We start from the raw sequence: 24,132 nt of genomic DNA on the forward strand, positions 1-24,132 counted from the left end.
GTACCAGTTTAAATTTAGGGTATACTGTATGTATGGGGGGGAGGGAAATAGGTTTCCATTTTGTATTTTGCTACATTTGACATATCTTATAAAACAATAATATCTGGAAATAGCTCGGGCAGATGAATTGTAGAAAGGTAATGGAAGATGAGAGAGATTTGAGGCTTTTTGGGCCTAGTGCCAGTGCTGGTGACTCTGAGAGCAGTGCAGTCATTTGAAGATGAAAGTAGAGGAGAGCATTTCAGACTTATCTCAGAGCCAATCAAATATTATATAAAGAGGCTATTTTCAAGGCAGTATATAGCACTGTTTGAAAACACTCATCCAGAAATCTTTCAGTCCCAGGGTCTGGCCCTGCCTCCTACTGACAGACCTTAGTGTTTTTCCCCATCCTTCTGGGCTTGAGCAGCATGTGAGTCAGTAGTTACTTACAAATCTCAGGCCAAATTGTACTTTATTAATGTGATTCAGGAGAAAAGAATTCTAATGAAAAATTTCAGAGGCCTGTGCTGGGCTTTTTCATGGTATTGTCAGATCTTCCTAAACTCAAGAAAGCACCCCCCCCCCCAGTCTGTTATTTCTGTTTATTACTCAACTTGGAATCTATTGGAAAAATCTTACATGAAAACTTCAGGAGAGTGTGTTCTGTCTGGTTGAGGACTTTATTCCTGAGTGCACAGTGGTCTCTGTTTACTCTATAAATGAATGAAGTTGGCTATCCTGGGACCTTGGGCAACCTTCTCCTTCTGCCTTCTCCTCAGCCAGCAGACCCAGAGTAACAACTTCAGACTAAACGCTTAGCACTTTTTGTAGGTGATTCCCAGGCAACTTGATGGGAGTTGATAGGAATGTAGATCTCAGAACTGTGAGAGAGCATGAAAGATATTTTTAAAGTTGGCAGTAAAGCCTTTGAACCAGTAAGTGACTGTGGGTTTTTTTTTTTCAGCTTTATTATTATTATTTTTTAGTCTTGTTGCATTTTTATTTTAGAAAGTAATTTTGTGACACAATGTCAAGACTTACTGGTATTTCCCAGGTAAGTTGTAAGATATCATGAACAATGTTGTGACTAATAGTTAAATTGATGTCTTAAATAGTGATTTTCTTTAAAAAGATAAAACAAAATTCAAAATTAACCTTAAAAAAAACATGATTATTTATATTTAAGTATATTTGAGTGAGAGAGAAAGGGGTTAGGATTGCCATTGATAGAATGAAAAGTACCCAGAATCTGTAGTGTCTTATATGTTTTGTCATCCATGAACATGGTATACCCTCCCATTGGTGTAGGTTTTCTTTAATTTCTTTCAGCACTGCTTTTTGCAGTTTTCACTAGTTTTTTTGAGACAATGGTATGACCAAATGTGAGCAGTATTCATTATGCATTACTGTTTCATGGGAGTGAGGTTTGAGAACCTCTATTTAGAGCTATAATTCTATTTTCTTCGAACTACTCTTCATTAATATGATGAAAAATAATTCTTCCTCGGCATTTGGCAAGTGAGCTCAGTCACAGATAACTCAGGCTGCCACTAAGGTGAGTTACTGACCTGGCTGGCTTTGCTCTAAATTGTAGGAACTTAAAGTTTAGTGTGTACTTAAGAAATGTGTGGGGTTTTTTTCTTTTTTAAGATTTTATTTATTTATTTGAAAAATTTGAGAGAGAGCACAAGCAGGGGGAGGGGTAGAGGGAAAGGGAGAAGCCCACTTCAGGCTGAGCAGGAAGCCTACAACACTGGGTTCCATCCCAGGATGCTGAGCTTATGACTTGAGCTAAGGCAGACGCTTAACCAACTGAGCCACGCAGGCACTCCAAGAAATATGTTCTATTTTATTTTAAGAGCTCCTCCTTCAGAGGAGCCTGATGCTGGACTCCTTCCCGGGACTCCAGGACCACACCTTGAGCCAAAGATAGACACTCAACCACTGAGCCACTCAGGTGTCCCAAGAAATATATTCTTTACCTGGAGGTTCAAACCGGTGTTACTGACCAGGTGATAGCCATAACATCTCTTCATTGAGGTAAAATGAGCATCCTGATTCCTTTGGACTAAAGGTCAGAGTTAGGGGCAATATTAGATCCAAAGGTTGAAAGTTGTGCGCTTTTGCTAGACCCTTGGGTTTTCCCAGCAGATTTTTGCTAGAGCATAGTCACTCCAGTGAAGCTTTCTTTGAGACTTGTAACTAAAGGATTTTGTAGAGATTTTATGCTCCAAATGTGAGGAATGCCTGTGGACTTTACCAGAGTGAATCTATTGGATTATTACATTTTTATTTAGTAAAAGTAATTCTCTACCACAGTTCATTCTTGACAGAGATTGTATGGTAATTGTGACCTTGGGCTATGAATCCCGACACAGGTTCAGGCACAGGTTTTGCTGTTTGCAGGCTGTAATTATATCCTCAGTGTCCTCACATACAAAAATAGAGATACCCGCCGTATCTACCCACTGTGTTCTTGTGAGTATTATAAATGAGATGATGCATATAAATCAGAAGGCTGTGTTTATTTTAAATGAAACCATTAAAAATAGTGTTCTTTGAAAATGTTAGCATGGTGAACATACCTACCCAGTTCCAGTCCTTTAAGTCGTAAGTCTTATTATTCAGAGATATATCTGATGCAAAAATCATATCTGATCCTGAGGTACAATTTTGCAGATAAGACAGACTCTATCAGTGACCAGTTTCTTTATTTTCCTTTTGTTCTGCTCAAAACAGTATGCTGGGAGTACCGAAGTGGTATAGGGGTGTGATGAAGTTGGGAGGAGATTGTGAATCAAAAGTTTTCTTTTTTTCTTGTTTTGAAAATTTGAGTTTGAGTCCCAAGTTTATGGCTTTCAAAGCTTTTGTTGCCTAATCTAAAGAATACTGCTGATTACTCTTAGTCCATTGATTATTAGGAGATTGAAATGCATGTAAAGCACCCAGTAGTTTGTGGCACTTAGCAGGTCTTTAAAAAGTTAATCCTTATTTTGAGAACCTATATATTTTGGAAAAGAAAGAGCACTAGAACAAACTTATGATTGGCAGAGTAAGTTTATTGTTCAACTGTGTGCTCCCCACAGAGGTAAGGCAGGTCTCAGGGTATTTATTTGGGAGATGGCTGATTTGCTGTTGGCTGAGCTAAGGACTCAGGTGTCTTTGAAATGAGCAGCATCACAGCTGAAGGACTAAATCTGGAGCCAGGATGGAGAAGACCTTGCTCCTCTAGAGGAAGTGAGTGGGCCTCTAGCTGGAGGTTGAAGGGTAAGCATGAATCCTCAGGAAAAGTAGTAGTGGCATTGAGGACTGGGGCTAGTGGGGAGACAGGAGAGCCCAGAAACAATAGAATGAGACCACCTAATGGTAATTTTCATTGTGCGTAGTACCTGTGGGCTTAGTCCCACCCTAACCATCCTACTAAAAATCATAATCCCTTTGAACTCCTAGTATACCCATTCCTTCTTATTTTGCTGTTTTTTCCCCTCTTAGCACTTATCACTTTTTAAAACATGCTTATAATTTATTTGCTGTGTTTATTATTTATCTTCCCCCACTAAAATGTAAGCTCTACAAAGGTCAAGTCATTTTGCAAACACTCTGGTGTAGCGGTTGCATATTATATGAACATTCTCAAGTGGAGGGCTTTCCACATTGCCTCTTATCCTTGCTTGAATGGAATCCTCAGGGAGAGGGCAGTCCCTAGTGCCCTTGCACATAGTAAGTGATTAATATTTATTGAATAAATCAATAATTATATCCTATCTCATTCATAAAGTACAACTTTGCTAAAGTAATCTGAATCTTAATGTATTTTACTTTGGGGGAAGGAAGCAGTGTTGCTATGAAGGCTAGCCTGTGGAGACCAGGTGAGGGGTCACTGTCTTCAGATTCTTAGATAAAAGAATGTCTGAGTGACCTGTGGTGGTTGTTTTAAAGACAGGTTCTGGATCTGTCACTAAAGAATGTCTTTGACAGCAGGAAGTTATTGCTTTTTGGTAAACATTCTATAAAGCTTAGCATAAGACTCTTTAGTACTCTTGACCTTGGCTTAAGTAGTGGTGGTATATTCTATTCAGGAGCTGGAGGTTAACTCTTTAAACCAGTGGTTCTCCGGGCAGCCCAGGTCTCAGTGGTTTAGCACCGCCTTCAGCCCAGAGCGTGATCCTGGAGACTTGGGATCAAGTCCCACATTGGGCTCCCTGCTTCTCCCTCTGCCTGTGTCTCTGCCTCTCTCTCTCTCTCTCTCTCTCTGTGTGTCTCATGAATAAATAAAATAAAACAAAAAAACAGTGGTTCTCAAAGGATGGTTATGGATCTGAAACCTTATCAAGAGGTTTATGAGGTCAGAACTATTATAAGAATTCAAAGTTGTCTTGCAACTTTGGTTAACATTGCAATGATGGTATAAAAGGAGTATTGGATAAAACAACAGGTGTCTTTTTTTTTTTAATTTTTTTTTTTTTTTTTTTTTATGATAGTCACAGAGAGAGGGAGAGAAAGAGAGACAGGCAGAGGGAGAAGCAGGCTCCATGCACCGGGAGCCCGATGTGGGATTCGATCCCGGGTCTCCAGGATCGCGCCCTGGGCCAAAGGCAGGCGCCAAACCGCTGCGCCACCCAGGGATCCCAACAACAGGTGTCTTAGCAGGGATCGAGCAGTGCCTCACTGCCACATGCTAGTGTAAGAATGTTCTTGCTGAAGTTAAAAGCCCTCAAATACATGTCTTTTTCATATTCTGTATGAGGAAATGGGAAGTAGGCAAGTAGCACTTCTACATTCCAAAGCGCAGTGGCTGTCCTGAGGAAACACTTGCGCAGTTGTTTTAATTGTGAGCTGGACTGGTCTATTTTTCATGGAATAGCATTTTCTTTGAACGAGTGACTGACAAACGATGGCTATCTAGTCTTCAGTACTTACCAGACACTTTTTAAAAATGAACAGGTTTACAATATTAGTTGCCAATGAAAAATTTTATTTTTCAAGCAAAAATTAAAGTTTAATATTCATCATTCTGTCCATAGCAGTTTTTGAATAAATACTTTTTTGGTGAGATCGATGGAAATATGAACAAATATGATTTTTTTGATATCATATAAGAAATATGTCAATATTTTACATATTTGTATAACTCAGTGAACCGTGATTTTCCAGATGGCCAATATATGATGTTACAAAATTTTGTGTGGGTAGTAAAAGATCTCACATCTTGATAATACAGGATCAAGCAGTTGGTTTTTTTAAAACTTTGTATTTTTAGGTAATTTTGGACATAGAGAAGACTTATATAAATGGTGCAAAGAGTTCCCGTATACCCTTTACACAGCTTCACCTTGTAATAACATCTTATAGACCCACAGAACAATTACTAAAACTAGGAAATTAATCTTGGTACAATATTATTAATTAAAGTATAGAATTTATTTGGATTTTACCAATTTTCCCCTAATATTCCTTTTCTTTTCCAGGCCCCAACTCAAAATCTCACATTGCATTTAATTGTCATGTCTCCTTGGTTTCCTCCAGTTTGTGGCAGTTCTCTGTCTTCCAGTGACTTTGACACTTTTGAAGACTGGTTAGTTGTTTTGGAAAATGCTCCTCAATTTGAGTTTATCTGATATTTTCTCATGATTGCATTGAGATTATGCATTATTGAGAAGGGTACACAGAGGTAATATGCCCCTCTCAGGGTGTCAAATCAGGGTTACATAAAGTTAATGTATCTTATTATTGGTGATGTCAACCTTTATCACTCGGCTAATGTGGTGTCTGACAGAGTTCTTTGCTGTAAAGTTACTATTTTTTTCCTTTGTAATTACTCAGTATTTTGAGAGCAATGGATTTTAACCTAATAAGGTATGAAAAGTTAATTATGCAATGCAGATTCCACATCACAACTAACCTTTAAGTAATGGCTATTTAATGAGTTTAGGTAAAGTATCAAAGAAGAAATAGCTAGCTACAAGTGTATGAAAAGATTGTTAAGATTTGCTTCTCCTTTCCAACTACATATCTGTATGAGACCAGATTTCTTCATATCCTTCAACCAGAACGATGTATCACAGTAAATTGAATGCAGAAGTAGATACAAAAACCCAGCTGTCTTCTATTAAGCTAGATGTTAAAGAGTTTGCAAAAATGTAAAATGATGCCACTATTCTCACTAAACTGTTTTATTTCAAAAACAGTTATTTTTCTTTTATAAAAGATAATATTTGCATTAAGATGCAATGGATTTATTATCGTTATTGTTGTTTTTAAAAGATTTATTTATTTATTAGAGACACAGAGAGAGGCAGAGACATAGGCAGAGGGAGAAGCAGGCTTCCTGACAGGAGCCGGATGTGGGACTCGATGCCAGACCCTGGGATTATGCCCAGAGCCAAAGGCAGATGCTCAACCGCTGAGCCACCCAGGCCGCCCTATTGTTGCTTTTATTTTATTTTATTTTATTTTATTTTATTATTTTATTTTTATTTATTTAATAAAGATTTTATTTATTTATTCATGAGAGACACACAGAGAGAGAGAGAGAGGCAGAGACACAGGCTCCATGTAGGGAACCTGACGTGGGACTCGATCTCGGTCTCCAGGATCAGGCCCTGGGCTGAAGGCAGCGCTAAACCACTGAGCCACCCAGGCCTCACTACTGTTTTTTTTTTTTTTTAAGTTTTTTTTTTTTAATTTTTATTTATTTATGATAGTCACACACACACACACACAGAGGCAGAGATATAGGCAGAGGGAGAAGCAGGCTCCATGCACCGGGAGCCCGACGTGGGATTCGATCCTGGGTCTCCAGGATCGCGCCCTGGGCCAAAGGCAGGCGCCAAACCGCTGCGCCACCCAGGGATCCCAACCTACTGTTGGTTTTAAATGAATTAAATATTTTAAAAAATTTCTCAGTTTTTATTTCTGTTGTGTGAAATGTTGATAGATATAACTGATACCAACAAAATCTCTTTGGAGTCCTCAGTAATTTTAAAGCATAAAGGAATCCCAAGACCAAAAAGTTTCAGAATCGCTGCTTGCTAAAATAAAAGAAGAGATATCTTGGTATGTGGAGGGGGTGAATCTTGTCTTCTGGTCCAAATGAAGTTTCAGTGAAGGGTTTCATCTAGAAGTCTTGGCCTAGGGAACTCACTCAGTACCTCTGTATCTGTTTTTTCACCTGGCAGATGAGGGAAATTGGCCTGAGGATCTTCAGGTTTCTTTCAGTTCCCAGATTTTATGATTTCAAATAACTGTTGCTGTCAAAGATGTCATCTTGGCAGCATGGGTATTATGGAGCATTACAGGTAATTTCTAGAGGGTGATATTTACAAAGTTAATGATGAAAAGTGTCATATCTAGGATATGATATAGTAATATTTGTGAGGCAGGGATTTGAGAGCCTTGTTCTGACTTTTTTGGGCCTGTAAAATTATTTCTTTCAGTGTCCCCTTCCAAAAAATTATAGTTTTAGATCTTAATTGTTTTTTACTATACTGAGTAAAGATTTTTACTTAGGGAGTAAGGGAAAGATTTTTAATTATTCCTGAATACTTTTTTGTCAGTTTATGTGTATCACAAATTAAAAAGTGTGTGATTTCCTAGAATTTTTGTGCTATAATTTTTTTTTTAAAGAATTTATTTATTTATTCATGAGAGGCATAGAGAGAGAGGCAGAGAGAGACATAGGAAGAGGGAGGAGCAGGCTCCATGCAGAGAGCCTGAGGTGGGACTCGATCCTGGAACTCCAGGATCATGCCCTGAGCCAAAGGTAGATGCTCAACTGCTGAGTCACCCAGCACTGAGCACCGCTGTGCTATAATATTCTGTGCATATACATGTAAACTTCTTTTGTGTGGGGATTTATGAATTTAGATAAGTTATTTTTCTTTGTTATAGGTTCCTCATATACCACTGATATCTATATTGAAACAGGCTTAGGTTGTAATATCCATTATATACTTAAAATCTTCATGAAGTTAGTTATTTGAGTACTTGTTTTAAAAAGAAAACAACTTGATTAAGAGTCTTTATACATCCTTAATATTTACAAATGTAGACTTAAAAAAAAAAGCCAGCTGGAATGTATTAAGAATCCCAAACTTTGGAACTAATATTTTTCTTTTTTTAGTTTAAATGGAAGGAGACTTGATGGTTTTAGTTTTTAAAGATGAAGAAACAAAAAGGGGAGGGCAAGCCAGTAGTGTATTGTCCTATTAAGTATCAGTCTCAATCAGTTTTTAAACAGGATCCTGAATTCCTGTAAAGTAGATTTTTGTAATGGAAACTGCCACAGTTGAGGGCCAGCTCTGTCATAATCACCAATTTGGGCATCTCTGATATTTAGCAGAAATATAAATATCTAATGTACTGTGTGTTTGTTATACTGTCATAGGAAAATTTTGTAATTGATTCTGAGCCAGATTCTACCAGTGTTTAAGCTACTACTTGGAAATAAGATTTGGAAACTGGACTAACTTTCTGAGTACTTCTACACTTTAGTAAATTATAGTAAATTTAGTATGTATTACATCTAAAAAAGAAATTCAGGATTATCTTATATCAGAAGAGTTTCATTCATCACATTTCAAAGATTCCTTTAAGTAGTCGGCTATTTCAGGATACTTATGTAACCCAATCTAAGAGGAAAATGCTCTCCAACTCCCAACAAGACAGTTTAACAGAACATAGTGCTTCAGAGCATAGATCCGAGAGCCAGCTGCCTGGGTGCTAATCCCAGATATGCCAATAAATAGCTTTGTAACCTCTGTTTGCTTTAGCATCCTCATCTGTAATATAGTATCCATCTCATTAGATTGTCTTCAAGATTTAATGAGATGTGATGCTTCATGCACTCAAAACCTGCCTGGCATTTACTAAGCTCGACCAAGCCATAGCTTTGAGTATTTGTGTGCTATTAAAATTATTGCTTAGTTAACATGTGGTATATTTTAGGTTGCTTATTTCTTCATGACATCTGAATTTGTATCTCATTAGTAACATTATCCTCAAGTAATGTTTGAGGATACGTTACATCTGGGTAGATTTTACATTCCTAAAGCACACTACTAGAGTTCTAGATTTGTGGTATGTTGGTATTTTAAGGATCCTTAGAGATTATCTGGTTCAGCTCAGCCTGATACATAAATCACCTTTCTAATATCCTGCTGACTGAGCCTCTAGCCTTTACTTGAATTTAAAATATCCCTGACCCTTGGGAAATTCTTCTTCATGTTGTGCAATCCACCTGGCTATAAACCTCCACTCTCAGTCCCTAGTTCTGCCCTATAGAGCTGCATGGAATTTGGTTAACAAATAACTCACCTGAATGGTGACAGCAAAGTAAATGGATTCTTGATAATTAAGGGCTGTCTAAAAGTGCCCAGAATGGTGTATTGATGGTACTTTAAAGTCTTTGCTCCCTGTTCGTAAAAGAAGTAAGGCTTGTATTTGTAGATAGAGTTGCTCTGAGGTAGTTGGGGACACATTTGGCATAGAAGTTTGTTCCACTGAGCCTGTGGTGGGGCAGTGAGCCTGAGGGGGAAAGGCAGTACTGGGTCTCTGGACCTCACTCTTACAACTCCCCCCACCCTCATGCATTGTTGTACAAGTCCTTTTCTGGAGGAGAAGCTTTGTGTTTAAAAGTTTGACCTGCCATATTTTCTAAATTGCATATTTCTCCTACATAGAATGGAAGTTCCATGAAAGAAAAAGAGAAGGCTGCTTACTTTGTTCACTGCTGTATCTTTAACAGCTACAAGAACTTGGGATATATAGGTGCTCAGTATTCAAATGATGGAATTAAATATTAAACACTCAAATGTGAATGTGTTTTCAGTTTAGTGCCAGGAAATGTCACATTCACTTTTTTAAAAAAAAAAACAGCTCATACTTAATTGTGACAATTTAAAATCGGACAAGGGTTTTGACATCTGCCCCCTTCCCATATTTCATCACTTTAAAATGACAGGAGAACACCAGCCAATCACAGGCTTAATGAGTTTAATAAGTTTACCCCTTTACTTCCTTTCAGTAGCACCCAGTATTCCTTTGAAATACCAGATAGACCTGGCAGTGGCCAATAGTATACACTTCAGACTTCAAGAGTTAAAAGTTGAGGTTCACTAGCATTCGGTGTAGCAGTGGCACTTGTCCAAAACTGGTACCTCCCTATGGTTGGGGACCTTTACTTATTTATTTTTTTTAAAGATTTTATTTATTTATTCATGAGAGACACAGAGAGAGAGAGAGGCAGAGACATAGGCAGAGGGAGAAGCAGGCTCCCTGCAGGGAGCCCGACATGGGACTCGATTCTGGGACTCCAGGGTCACGCCCTGGGCTGAAGGCAGGCGCTAAACCACTGAGCCATCCAGGGATCTAGTTGGGGATCTTTAAATGCACCAGTGAAAAAAATTTTTTCCCTTTAAGGAGAAGAAAGAAAATCACTCCCATCACTTCAGGCTTGTTTTTTTTTTTTTTTTCCAAGAGAGACCAAAATCTAATGTGAGTTACGAGAAAGAAGACAGTGATGGCTATACAGGCGGTGACCAGGAGCAAATGAGATTCTCCTTTATCATTCCACATCCAGTATATGTCTTTCACAAAGCAACAACAAAAATAACAGGTCCACAGAATACAACAGCCAGAGTTACAAAATCCATTCATCCAAGAGTGGTGGAAAGCAGAGAGAGGAGTTGGGAGGGCAAGTGGCACAGGGAGAAAGAAAGTATGCACATCATTCCAGGCACAGGACTGGCAAGTGCTAGAATAAGACCTGCAGAAAAACCTGTGGTCCATTCAGACTCAGCGGTGTTAGGAATCCACATACTGGTGTCAGGAATTCTCCTTTATGCATACCAGAGACAGAAGTCCCATTCCTCGGAGAGAAGGGTATACGCAGAGGGTCCTTGGCAGAGCAGGTCCTGCCTTCCCTAGTGGAGGACATGCCAAGGAAAAGAGCTCCTACAGCTTTTTTCCAATCACACCCATCCCCTCTGGGTGGCAGGTGACTCGGTTGCCTGTAGCTGCTTTTAGTCTGGCAGGAGACGGATGTGGGGATGGAAATTTCTCTGCAGAGGTTGAGCTACTCAGGGCAGACTACAGGTAGATCATCTTCTGGAAAAGGCTTTTGCTTTAAGAAAACCACCAAGGAGAAGAGGCACAACTAGGAAAGGATACTTTGCTGGGGGTCTTTGCTTCATTGGCGCTGATACTGAACAGAGGAAAGGACGGAGAGGGGCCTCTACTGATAGTATATGAGGACTGCATGGCTGTGAGGAAAGCCAGGGCAAACCAAATCCAATGTAGTAAAGCCACCTCTTCTCTGTGCTTGACAACCGCTGGTGCACTTCAGTTCCTTTATTGAACCAATATTCAGAGCAGTGTGGTGAGTAGAGAAGGGACGTATGCAGAAGACTAACCAGCTGACCAACATAATGGATGGGAAAGAGGCTACAGACGTCCCCTGGATGTGGAAAGGAGCCTGCAGCCAAAGGTTGAAGAGCATGTCAGCAGTTATTTTGCTGACACTGGGGAATGGGTGAGGCTTCCTCCCCGATACCTCAAATACCAGATCAGCTATGTCTTGAGACGAAATGGCATTAACAGCTTTGCTAAGCACAAATGGAGGGAGCACCCAAAGAGCCCTGAAAAATGAGATAAAGAAGAATTTCACCGATGACCAAACATCTCCATGTTGTGATGGATCACCAATAGTTTGGGCTGTTACTGACTATAGTGCAGGAATAAACACTTGATAAAACAAGAGGAGACTTCTAGTAACCATAGGTGGCTCATTCTCTTGCTTCCTTTCTGTACTCTGGGCTCTCCTCTGCGCTAGGACACTACTGCTTGTCCTCTTCCACGCTGCTCCTCTCTTGCTGAGTCTGAGCATCTAGCTTTGAGATGATACAAATTCCTCAGATTGGAGTGTGATTTCCCCTGGTAAGGTCCTGGAGAAAGGTTTTGACACTTGCAGCCATCTCTTTACCACCCAAGCTACCAACTATATGCAGGAGAGAGAAGTGTCTCAAAATCTTTCATCATGAAGGACCTGGCTGCTCCCACCCTCTGGGTTCCCACCTACCCAGCCCCTTACCCACCCAGGGGTGCTCGGCTCCTCCTGGCCCTTTGGTGCCTGGCCGGCCACCAGCTCCCGATGACGGGGCACTCCTAATGCTGGGGCCACTACACCCACTCTGGGCATGCCTGGACCACACTGGACCGCACTGGGCCGCTCTTTCACTTGTATGTTGTGGCCCATTCTTTGTGCCTGAGCTGAAGGAGGACCTGTGAGAGGACAGAAAATGAGATCTCTGGAAGAAATATTATTAATATTATGATTATTTGCAACTTTCAGATACATTAAGAAAAAAGTACTTTCTTCAGTTTTGATATGTGAAGATTTTCTAGAAAGGAAAGAAAGGTTTCTAATTTTATCAAAGGCAGAGGTAGGTATACCACGCTGTCAGAATTGGGTTTTTAAATCAGCTCAGCTGGATAGCAGCTTTACACTGCAGCCCCGGTGATGTTATATGAGCTTAGCTCTACTTTGAGTGCTAATGAAACAAGTTGGCCAGAAATATGAATTGTAAAAAGCCATCAAAACATTACAATGTAGGAGAAAAATGTAGTGAAAATTCTAACATAGAAAGTTCAAATAGTTCCTTTATCTGAAGGCTTTAAAATTTTTTTCTTAGGTAATTTGCAAGACTATTTTAAGTTATAGAAAATATATGTAAAATTAAAATGACATTAGCTGAGAACTTTGCCCAGTTGATTAAGGAAATCTGAGCTTCCTTTTTTCTTTGGTGTTTGTATCTCTCTTTAATGTGCCAGAAGCTGAGTTTTCTATAGAAAGAGGACATATATTTAGATCAGAACTCATTGGCATATTCCTTGGGTTATCTTAGGTCAGCATTTTCTCTGGGAAGAAACACCTTTTGATTTTGGAACCAGAATGCTGGTTCCTTCCTTCTAGTCCACATACTACCCTCTCTGCACATGCGCCCTCCACCCCCCAGGGCTGGCCTTGGCTTAGTCACTTGACCCAGTCAGTAAGTCAATAACTTCATGACTTTGAGTTACTTAATATCTTTCTGTCTTAGTGTTTTCAGCTATAGAGTGAAGGTAATGGTGTATCTCAAGGTGGTTTTGAGGAATAAATATGTAAATATAAGTAAAATGCTTAGAAGAGAGCCTGGCACATAGCAAATACTCCATAGATGATAAATTTGTCACATGTGGATATTTTGAGGGTATAGAGTGGAAAATAGATTTTTAAAAACCTGGAAATTTCCCTATACAAATTCCGAGGAATATTGATCATTATCTCCACGATGACCTTAGTATTTGTAAAATTCTTTGCCATTTAGGCCACTTGCTGTGCTTCCATTTACACTTCCCTGTTCAAGGTGTGGAGTTAATTTCTAATCCATTAATCATGAACGAGGAATACTCTAAAGAAAAGCTAAATACTAACTAGTTAGAAAGTGAAGTAACTTTGAATTTTCTAAAGCTGTGCCTTTACTTGGAATTTTAACTTTGTTGAATTTCTGTGTAAGGGGATAAAAAACTTCCATTCTTAGATTCACAGTGTTCATAGGCAAAATAGAAAAAAATAGATAAAAACAGTAATTTTAAGAGGAAGCATTTTTATTTTTGTTTTTGTTTTATAAAAGATATGTTTAGAGAGAGTGAACGTGAGAGCATGCATGCTTGTGTAGTGGGGAGGGTCAGAGAGAGTCTTAATGAGATCACAACCTAAACTGAAACTAAGAGTGTGATGTTAACTGCCTATGGCACCCTCTAGGCGCCTCTAGGGGAAAAGTTTTTTTTGGGGTTACCATCTGTATCCGATTCCATGGATGTTGTCGTAATTATCATTTTGTGTCTTCAGAGAATGGAGCAGATTTTGAACATGCTTTTATTTTCTCCCCAATATATTGGCCATTATATTTAATAGTATTTGGGATTTTAAAAAATAGAGGTAATTAATTGTGAGGTATTTTGATGTTCAGCAGGCAAAGGAAACACATTACTTTGTGTAAACAGAGGGTAATATGGAGTCTTTGAAATCTAAATTATTGAACTATTTGCCTAAGGATAATCTTCTTAACTCTTTAGGTTTCCTCTGGCCTGTAATGAACTACAGTAGTGGTTTGGGAATAACACAGAAACATCCTATATGTGAAACATTTGGATCCCATTTGGAAAGCATGATGGATGGATCCAAGTTTTCAGGTTTATCTTTGAGTTACACTGATAAATTAGTAAACTTTCATCCCATTTTCCTCTCCATTTTGTGGTCTAATTGGCTTATGGTTGGTAAAGACAGAAGCATATGTTTTTTTGAGAGAGATAAGCCTTCATTTTGTTTACATTTTAAATGATCACCATCTCTGAAACTGGCACTAGGACCAAAGAATGTTTATTACTTCCATGTTAACATGGGGATGGGTCTGAAAGATGTTAAGTGAGGTTTATGTTTGGTTCTATTCTAAGGCTTCCTTGGGCTCCAGCCAAGGTAACTTGGTTTTTGTAAGAGCCAAGAGGAACTGCCTTATAATCTCTTTTTTATAGCTGTTTTTATATTTTTATTTGAAAGCATCTACCTTGAGGATAGAAGCTCTGCTGTGCAGAGTAAAAAACAACTGTTTCTAATCTTAGCAAGAGGACAACAAGGGGGTTGGCTAGGGGTTTCCAGACACAGTTGTGTTTGACACCTGCCCTGGTTGTATCACTGGTCAAGCAGATCTTGTGGCCTTTGGGCAAGTTTGCCTTCGGAAGATGGAAACACAATAGGGATAATTTCTAATTTAGAAAGGTCTCTAGGACTCTAGTCCAGAAGGTTTTTTGTTTTGTTTTGTTTTTTTCTTTGTTGTTGTTGTTTTTTGCTTTGTTTTGTTTTTGTTTTTACCTGTGTGTGTCAGGTGGGGGTGCGGTGTTTCCTGCTGTGGATGTGGGGAAAACCATGTCATACCTTCACAGAGAAGGGAGAAGCACCTGATTGGCCTACGTGATTCAGAAAGTGTCACAGGCCCAACTCCGTATTCACTTTTCCAAGGTCCTTCCTGTTGCACTGAACTCTGGCCCTGCCCCCTCCCACCCTCTGGGGCCTGTGGAACCCCCAGGGAGGAAGTTGCCACTCCTATGCCCTTTACTCTTCCTGTGCCCTCTGGCCGAGATCTGTCCTGTGGGTCTGGGCCCCACCTGAAGTCACATTTGTATTTAGCAACTTGCTTGGTGGTTCCTTGTCCGTGCCCAGACTCTTGTGTGAGGTACTGGCTGGTGTGATTGCAGCTCCCGTTGACCCACTGTTCACAGAGGCAGAGGAACAACATAGGCCAGACTATAGAACCCAAGGAAAGCTCTGGGTGACCTCTGCTATTTAGCAGCTGCTCCTAGCACCAGTCACTGTGGCAACTGGGCTCTGTTTATGAAAATGAACAGGGACCTCAAGGCCGGGGCATTCACACCATGGACAGAGCTCCCCCTGGAAATACGTTGCCTGCCAGATTGCCAGGGCTAAACCAAAACAAAGACATACCAAACAAAAGTAGCTGGGGAAGTATTCTGCTCTTGGGGGACATGCACTGTGGCCTAATTGCCGGGTATCCTCCTTTACCAAACAGAACCGTGCTGGGGTGAGCTTATCTTGGTTATGCCAGAGAAAGAAGGGGGCAAAGACTCTAGTACTTGTATGGGTAACTTCTTGAGTATGCCCTTGTGTTGCACAGGGCTGGTCTCTAGCTGTGGGTTCAGAAAGAAGTTTAGTTACCAAGGATTTGACTTTTTGAAAATCTTATTTTAGGTCCTGCTTTTATGTAAACTGTAAAGCTATTTTTGGATCTGTACCTTTAGAATAGACCCTTGTCTGGAATTACTGAGTTTGGAGTTTGTCCTCTTCAAGTCCTTGCTTTCACAGTGATGGTCCAAGTACTCCGCATGGGAAATGGGGAGCCTATAGACAACTTTGAGCACACTGTGAAACCCAGAGCTTCTCGAGGTGACTGCTACGTTCTAGGTGCTTTTCCCATTGTTAGGTTTTAGGATTCCGTGGCTGGACCCTTCCGGCATATGTGTCTTTTAGCCTCATTTAAATGCTCACTGGAATACTTCACTGGGGCATAGATAGATGAAGCTCTAGTCTATATTGAAAGTTCCCAGAATTTAGAGCTGGAAGGACCCCTAAAAATCATCAAACCATATTCCCCTATTTTAAAGATGTGTAAGTCAAGGCTAAAGGGGGTAGTTTGGCAGAGCTTGGAGCAAGTGCACAGGTTGTCTGATGCCATTCCAGAGCTGCCTTCCCTGCACCATGCCTTATCACTGTGGAAGTCTGCTCAGCCTGTGGCTTATGCATCCTGGTGGAGGAGGGAGACATGGGGAGGTCTAGACGGCTGGCATTGGTCATTTTCCAACAGAATGGAGATGTTCAGGAATGACATATATTTGGAGAAAGAGGGACTCCCATATGTAAGTCAATCTTAGCTTTAAAGTGTAAAATATCCATTCATGGGGCACTAGCCTGGCTCAATCTGTAGAGCATGTGACTCCTGATCTCAGGGTCAAGTTCAAGCCCCATGTTAGGCATAGAGCTCACTTAATTAAAATAATAATGATGATAATAATAATAATGGACCTAAAATAACCATTCAGTGCATTGAGGAGGCCTAAGGTCTACCATCGGGTCTTCTTGATCTGATGAGATGTCAAGAAATTGAGATAAAAGGGTAGAGGTGAGTGGGGTGGAGGTGCTACTGGTTATAAGTGCAATGAGAAGAACATGGGCCTAAACCAATGTCCCTTCCTAGAGGGATTCAGGCCTAGCTTTACCCCAGCAACCCATTACTCCTTAACTTCCCCTGTATGTCCTGGGGTTTGCACAGCTGCTGTACCTCATGAAGATGACCCATCCCAAGAGACCCTTCACTGCAGTGAAGGGAGTAAAGCTAAGTGTCCTCCTTCAGTACTCAGGCCTTTATGGTTACTGGGGTGGCTGCCACTGTTTGCTCATGATAATTCCTTATGAACTCTTCTGTTGATAAACCAAACCAAATCAGTAGTGGTCTTCTTCAACTGAGGATTTAAATTAAATTATAACCACAACCACAAGTATCTCATTGGTGTTCATTTCAGTGCTGAACATTTGTACTCTGGGCTGTGGATGTGATGTTTCTGCCCAGTTTTGGCTGAGATACCAATGTGAAATGTGAGTTTGCCATGTGGCAGAGTCTTTCCTCTGGCCATTTAATGCAGCTAAAATATTGACGGGGTTGATTTGTCACACTGGAGAGTTTATCATGGGCATGACTATTGGTACAGGTAAATCCTGTGCTTCACTCTGTTTGTAATCAAGGGAAGAGGCCTCCTTCTCCAGGTGTATTCTATAACTATCATGACATTTAAGTTCTCTTGGGCAAGGTATGGAAGAAGATTGTAACAGTATATTCTGTACTGGCTCTGTCAGGCTTTGGAAAGCAGACCTCAGGGTGATCTGAAAAGCCAGTATCCTGAACTAGCTGAAGCCGTTAACCAAAATGATGTCTGGACAGTCTGGAGCTGAACAGGTTTCTCTAGTATCTATTTACAGTTAGCCAGTAAGGTTAATAGCAACTGAGCTGAGAGCCAGTGTCTGCACTGGCTGTAACTCACTTGTGTTCTGGAAGGGGGTCAGAGAAACTGAATAGATTTATTCATTCAGGGAGCATTGAGTAACAGCAGCCTTAGCTGCAAAACCAGCTCTTTTCAGCTTTTTGATGACGTGCACTATTATTGTTTTTAACAGGTTGGCTTAAAAGTGAGCCTCTAAGAGTCAAGGCTTTATTCCTCTCTGTCCAACACTCACATGTTTCCTTCTAGTTTGCTGTAGTCCATTAGTAAACATTTATCAAGTGCCTACTGTGTGCCAGGAACGGTGTTATCACAAATCAGTAACTTATTCTTAGTTAATGAATGATCTTATGCAGAAGGCATACAAAGAAACCTTAAGAAGGGGTGGATAATTGGGAGTTTTTGTGTCTCTTCCTGCTCATTCTTCCATGCGTTCACATCAGGGAAAGGAAGTGGAAGTCAACTTAAATTAGTTTATTTTGGTAATAGCAGTTTTAGAAAAGGTTTGGAGAAGGAAATTGAAACTATTGAGAAATAGGAGGTTTGAGGATTACTGCTAGAGTTTTCCTACTCCTTCTAGCCCAGGGACTTTGTCCCAGTTACCACTGATAATGGACCCTTTTTATGTTTAACTGTCTTGTCAGTAAGTCAGTGACACATGCTGAGAATAGAAACCAGTACCATTCCATGTTGTAAATGCCAGTCTATAACACGCCCCACTGGTTCTGTTGTTGTGATTGTTGCTATGATACTTAGCATCAAATGCTAGCCATTTGCCTGTCATTTTACATCACACCTACGGGTCCCTACTCCAAGCTGCCTACCTTCCCTGGAAGCCCAGGACCTCTTCCACATGGCACCACAGGAAGTGGTGGAGAGAAAGGGACAGGAGCCTTCCCTTGGTAAAACATGGTCCTTGCTTGAGGCTGTGAAGGGAACTGTGTAAATTTTAATAGGAAAGGCCTTTATTTTGGTAATCTTTTTCTGTTAAATTCTGATTTTTAAAGTATTTGGGGTTAAGCGTAACTCTGTTCATTGTTTTTTGTTCTTCTGAAATATGTGACTTGCAATGGTAGACTATGTGCTAGACTCTGAGGGAGGAAATGAAACAGAGATGTAGCCTCTAGTCTCTGCTCCGTAGGTATTCCAGACCCATGAGGGAAGAGAAAACATCAGGTGGCATCATTAGAAGCTTTTTTAATGTAATGGTAGACAGCAGAAAATGGAAACTGGACTAACTCCATTCAATTCTGAGGTTGTTTTGCCTTTACCATAGGGTTATCTTAACTGAAGGCAGGTCTCCTGGTGGTTGTAGGAATGGTTCAGGAGGTATCAGGGTTTTGTTTATAGTCCAACGAAGAGTGATATGCTGCCTTTGGCTTTCTTAAGAGAGAGCCTCTTTCTCCAAACTCCCAGCATTCCTCTCTTTTGCATTCATTGGCTGAATTGATAGAGCACCACCATCCATCCTTAAGCCAGTCACTGGCAATGACTAATAGAGTTGCCATGATGACTTAGACTGATCAACTAGAGAATCAATCACATTGCTTACCATAGGGGTCTCCTGCCGAAATAAATGTGAGCAGACTTCCAATAGAAGAAGCGCACATCTAGTATAGGACCATGTGAGGATAAGAGGTCAAAGACAAAGTAATGGAGAGGAGGTCCTGGCCCTTGTTTGTGTTCCCTCAGTGCCCTAGACAGCTTTCTGTGGGTCCCTCTAACATGGTGCTACACTATGTACCTGCCTCTCTTTCCACTTCTAGAGTATAGCTTCTTAAGGCTAAGGTACTCTGTCTTACTCAGTATTTGTGACCTCCATACCTGGCACATAAGGGATTTGAACAAATTGAATGGAAAGAGGTTTTGTATACGTGTGTGTGTGTGTGTGTGTGTTTTAAAGATTTTATTTATTCATGGGGGGCAGGCAGAGACATAGCAGAGGGAGAAGCAGACTCCATACGGGGAGTCTGATGTGGGACTGTATCCCAGAACCCCGGGATCACGACAGATGCTCAACCACTGAGCCACCCAAGTGCCCCTCAAATATTTTTGTGTTTAACTTTTGTCAAATATTCCTTAGAATGTTGATATTCATTAAATATTTTATAAGAACTTTGAGATATAATTCACATACTGTATAATTCACACATTTAAAGTGACTGGTTACAATTCATTAGTTTTTAGTATGTTCATTCATAGAGTTGTGCAACCACCACTACAGTTGATTTTAGAACATTTTCATCACTCCAAAAAAATTCCATACCCAGTAGCTGTCACTCCCCATTCTCCCCTTCCTCTAGCCCCTGACAATCACTAATCTACTTTGTATTTCTATGAATTTACTTATTCTGGACATCCTATGTAAATGTGATCCTATAATATGTGGCTTTTTGTGTCTGATATCTTTTACTTAGTGTAAGGTTTTCAAGGGCCATCCATATTGTAGCCTACATCTTTTTTATGGTTAAATAGTAATGCATTGTATGTGTGCACCACGTTTTGTGTATGTGTGTGTGTGTGTGTGTGTGTGTACCACATTTTATTAACCCATTATCAGTTGATGGAAATTTTGTTGTTTCTAGTTTGAGACTCATATGAATAATGTTGCTAAGTACATCTGTGTACAAGTTTTTATGTGGGCATATGTAGATGAGTACCCTTTCTGCCTCTGATCTCGTCCCCTTCGTGTTTTTCCTCTTAATTTATGTTCCACACCACTAAATTGTTTTGTAGTTCTACACTACCATGCTGTTTCTTACCTGTAGACATTTGCTTGTGTTCTCCCCTCTGCCTGGAATATGAATATGAATACTATTACTAATACTAATCCTAATACTGGTTAACTCTTACATAGCCAGTAAGTCATAGAGGAGGCAATTGACTCTAGAGTCTTAGACACTCCAGAGTTCTTAAACATTGTGCTATATATTTTTTTCTTTTAAAATCAGCTTTATTGAGGGGCACCTGGGTGGCTCAGTTGAGCTTTTGACTCTTGGTTTTGTCTCATGTTATGGTCTTTGGGTGTGAGGTTGAGTGCCACAGGGGGCTCTGCACTCAGTGTAGTCTGCTTGGGATTCTTTATCTCTCCCTCTGCCTCCTCTGCTTTGCCCTGCCCCCCTGCTCACATGGGTGCATGCATGCTCTCTCTCTCAAATAAATAACAATCTTAAAAAAAAAAAATCAATCAGCTTTCTTGAAGTAAAATTTACATGGACTAAAATGCATGTATTTTAATTCTACATTTTGATGAGTTTTGATAGTGTATATACTTCTTTGACTACTACTGCAAGCAAGTTATGGAAGATACAGATTTTTTTCTGTATCACTGACCCCCTTTGCCCCAGTTCTCATGCCCCTTTGGAGTCAATATTCCCTGTCCCAGGTACTTACTGACCTGCTTCCTGTCACTATAGGTTAGTTTTGCCTGTTCCAGAATTTCATGTGTTTTCCTTAGTCTGGCTCCCTTTCCTCAGCAAAATGTTAACAAACAAGTTGTTTTATATATCAGTAGCTTGTTCCTTTTTGATGCTAAGTATATCTATTGTATAGATATATCCCAATTTGTTTATTCATTCATCTGTTGATGGGCATTTGGTTGTTCCTTTTTATTATGAAAAAAAATGGTATAAGGATTTGGAAACCTGTCTTTTTTGTGGACCTGTGTTCTATTTTTTCTGGATGAATACCTAGGAGTGCGATTGCCCTGTTATATGATAAGTATATGTTTAACCTTATAAGAAATTGCAACCCAGTTCTCCAAAGTAGAACTGATTTAATTTTTTTTAAAAAGTAAGCTCTACTCCCAACATGGAGCTTGAACTCATGACCCTGAGATAAAGAGTTGCATGCTCTATAGATTGAGCCAGCTAGGCATCCCCTCTATTGATTTTAGTATATTTGTTCTTTCCTCTCCTTAAAAAAACTTTTTTTTTGAGATTTTATTTTTAAGTAACCTCTACATCCAGTGGGGTGCTCCAACTCATGCTGAGATCAAGAGTCGCATGTTTTTATGACTGAGCCAGCCAGATGCCCCTCAACAACTCTGAAGAATTAGCTCAGATATCACCTCCTTGGAAGACTTTTTTTGACACTTTGATCTTTCCCTTTTTTTGCGGTGGATTGGGGAGGTTCCTCCTCCATGTCCCTGTAGCATCTTGGTTATTAAAATTGCTCACTTGCCCATCTTCCCATCAGACTGTGAGCTCTGTGAAGATGGAGAAGGTGTTATTATTTCTGTATCCCTAGCAGTTTGCATGATACCTAATAACATACAGCTAGATGCTCAGGAAATGTTTGTGAGGGGATTCACTGACTGGAACATTATTCAGCTTACCAGGGGAGTTAGGAGGTAACAGAGGTAAAACAGGCATGCAAATAACTATAATATAAAGTAGAAATTGATAAAAGTGAAGAACAAAGTCTATGGGAATTCAAAGAGAGAGAGAGATGGCTTTTAATGGGGATGGTTTGAGAGGTTAATAAGGGGAAGTAGAGTTTCAACTGAGCCCTAAAAGATAGATTGAGATGTATAGAGATACAGTTGGTTCTCAAAGGATTTAACTTGAACTTCTGTCCTGGAAGGTTGAGCAGGTTGAAGGATGAAGGCTGTGTTTGGGCTGGTCACACTAAGATTCTCTGTTTTGGAATGCTTTGCTATTCCCAGCAGGTGCTAGGTACTAGGTACTAGTACTAGAAGGCGTTAGGGGGTACTGAAAATGTTTCCTATTTGGCAGTAGAAGAATATGAATATGTTTTTTTATGTGTGTCTTTCTATTATCTTTCTAAATTCTAAGTCTTCTAGACTGGAGGAAATAAAGCTTCTCTTACTGTCTTTTCTTCTCACCCCATGACATGATAGCAGTCACATAAATCACATCATTGCCAAGCCCCTGTCTCAAAGGTCATCTCATCTCTCTGGTCCCAGACACCTGACTACACTTTTTGGCATGTTTGTCTACCTTTCTTCTTCATCATATGCTCATAGAATATTAGAGCTGGAAACTTTAAAAAATAAATACCAGGATCTCATTTTACAGATGAAAACTGACCTCGAGACCCATTCTATTGCCTGGTTAATAATAGCAATGTTAAAAGCTGCCACGTCAGTATGTGTCATATAATCCCTATGACAGCCTTGCAAAGTATATATATGTTCCCATTTTACAGATGAGAAAACTGAGGCAAAGTCTCAGATAGGACAAGGCAGATGTTTTCAGTACTGCCTGCTACTGAGCCCAGGCAAGATCCTCAGTCTGCTGGGTCATTGGCCACAGAGAAGGAGGGAATCTAGCCAAAGCCCTCACTAAGGTAGAGAAGAGGCTGTTTTACTCTGACTTCGTGCCCATACAGAAGTTAATCAACGCATTCTTGCTTTGTTTTCTTCACTTGAACAAATTTGGATGAAAATAGCACTTACCTTTTATAAGATTGTGATAAAAATTAAATGGGCTTAACACACAAGTTGAATAGACCAGGGTTCTCTGCTGCCTAGAGTACCCTAGGTGGTGGTTTCTTTGAACCACATATGATGCTGCCCCAGATATAAGACATCCAGGGCAGAAAACTAATTAACCAGTGTTGGCTTTAATCAAAATTATTTCTATGGTAAAGTACAGTATGTGTTTGTAGTTCTTAATTATATAAATACAACTGTTTTCATTATACAAGTAATACTTAACAGTATATTTGCATGGTAAAAAGTTAAGTAAGAAAGACAAAGAGCAAAGTCCCAGTGCCCATTCACCTTCCTGACCCCACTCTAGCACCACCCCCACCATAGGTAAGAACTATTTGCAGTTAGAATTTGTATCCAGTCCTTTTTCTCTGCACTTATATACATACACACATAGTTTTAGGGAGTTACTGAGTTGTATCATTCTTTACATACTTTTCTATAATTTTTTTTAAAGATTTTATTTATTTATTCATGATAGTCACACAGAGAGAGAGAGAGAGAGGCAGAGACACAGGCAGAGGGAGAAGCAGGCTCCATGCAGGGAGCCCGACGTGGGATTCAATCCCGGGTCTCCAGGATCGCGCCCTGGGCCAAAGGCAGGCGCTAAACCGCTGTGCCACCCAGGGATCCCTTTTCTATAATTTTTTTAAAAAGCTTAACAATATGTCATTAAGATGTTTCTGTCAGTACAAATAGCACTGTTTTAACTACAGTATATATATATTTCATGGTACAGATGTACCCTCATGAACATTTAGGTTATTTCTAGTATTTCTCTATTGTAAATACTATGGCAGTTAACACCTCTGCCTATAACACTGTAATACCTTTACAGTTACATTGTAAAGTTATGGTGCAATTATGGTTATGGTGTAATACCTTTACGGAGGTGTTGGCCACTTCTGTTGCCCCCCAAATCTGGCTGAGAAAATTTTGCCAAGGGCTCAGAATATTCTTATTGGGATTTATTATTGAATGATCACACCCTCTGAAAAGTATTAATTGAGCATTATGATTGTTTTCTAGGCAAAAGGTTAGTAACTACTTAATAATGTGCTAGGTACTTTCTTATGTATTATCTCATTGAA

At 39.9% G+C, this 24,132-nt stretch overlaps 1 protein-coding gene, 1 long non-coding RNA gene and 1 pseudogene across 6 annotated transcripts in view; 1 reads left to right on the forward strand and 2 right to left on the reverse strand.

Moving 5' to 3' along the window:
- TGFBR3 (transforming growth factor beta receptor 3) overlaps positions 1–24,132 on the forward strand; it is a 194,757-nt gene that overhangs the window by 36,178 nt on the left and 134,447 nt on the right. The window lies entirely within an intron of this gene.
- LOC112640885 (uncharacterized) lies at positions 1,268–15,996 on the reverse strand. The gene is made up of 3 exons (XR_004816879.2): positions 15,829–15,996; positions 12,075–12,261; positions 1,268–3,297 (listed from the first exon to the last, which is right to left on the reverse strand). It is a non-coding gene; the product is annotated as an uncharacterized LOC112640885 (long non-coding RNA).
- On the reverse strand, positions 10,621–12,039 carry LOC118355114 (etoposide-induced protein 2.4 homolog; annotated as a pseudogene).

Source organism: Canis lupus, chromosome 6 (genome assembly GCF_003254725.2).
Source record: "Canis lupus dingo isolate Sandy chromosome 6, ASM325472v2, whole genome shotgun sequence".
In the NCBI taxonomy this organism is placed as follows: Eukaryota; Metazoa; Chordata; class Mammalia; order Carnivora; family Canidae; genus Canis; species Canis lupus.